This window comes from Chinchilla lanigera, unplaced genomic scaffold, assembly GCF_000276665.1.
Source record: "Chinchilla lanigera isolate Chin_1 unplaced genomic scaffold, ChiLan1.0 scaffold00012, whole genome shotgun sequence".
NCBI classification, from domain to species: domain Eukaryota; kingdom Metazoa; phylum Chordata; class Mammalia; order Rodentia; family Chinchillidae; genus Chinchilla; species Chinchilla lanigera.
In genome coordinates, this window is record NW_004955413.1 from 22,566,120 (window position 1) to 22,567,278 (window position 1,159).

The window sequence follows — 1,159 nt, forward strand, 5'->3', positions numbered from 1 at the left end:
CCTCTTCAGTAGCTGCACAGCAAAGGCCACTAGTGTCCCTAGTTTTCCTGTTGGTCAGGTTTGCCCCTCAGTGACCCCTGAGAAGCACTACTTAGTCTCGGGTTTTCCAGCAGTTTTTGCTTGTATCTAGTTATCCCTGGTCTCAGACAGTCATTGGTGTTAGCTGATTGCAGACCATCTGATCCAACATCCCCTTGCAGTTTAGGGCATGTGGACAGCCCAGACTTGGGTTGCATTGGTATGACAATCCCGGTCAGGGTGGACCTATATCTCCAGGCTGTTCAGGGTACAGGCTAAGCCCAGACACAAACTGCAGGGTCAACAGTTTGTGAACCACCTGATTCTGTGTCTCCAGTCTGTTCAGGACACATACAGGAACAAGATGCAGGCTGGACGGGCAGCAATCACAGACTGCCATGCCTGTGACCCCCTAGGGGGTCCAGGCAGAAGTAAAACATGGACTCGAACCACTGGACCAGCAGCTCTTGGAGCACTCCCTCACTCCGCACAGGGTGTGCATAGGGAGGGGCCACATACACCCCACCCCCCCAGCTAGAGCAGTCCCTGGGGCTTCTGAGTGAGTACTTCCTGTCTGGTTCTCTACATGAGTTTCAGATGGGAATCATGGTGGTGTGAGGAAAGCATGAACTCGAACCGCGGGACCAGCAGCTCTTGGAGCACTCGCTCACTCGGTGCAGGGCATGCACAGGGAGGGGCCACATACACCTGCCCCCAGCTGGAGCAGTCCGTGGGGCTTCTGAGTGAGGACCTCCTGTCTGTCACGGGTGCACAGAGGGCAGAAACTCTGGAACCATGTTTAAAGAGAGTAGCTTGCCCTACACTGGTCTACACTGGTTGCTGAATTTACTTGTATTCCTAACTGTTTTGTATATGTTGCGTTTAGACTTACTTATGGCAAGGAGGTTTTTTTTTTTTTTTTTTTTTTAAAGGAAACAAACTCTCATCATGAAGCTACATACAAGCTACATATGCCTAAAAAGCTCTAAATTCAGGTCCTAGTTGCTGTCACAAAGGAGTGAATGGAACTCCAACCCACACTTTTATTTTTTTTTTATTTTAAGGATAAAAGGAGGGAAACATTAACAGACATACAACATTTTACAACATATCACAAGCACAATATAGACAATACAGAGTT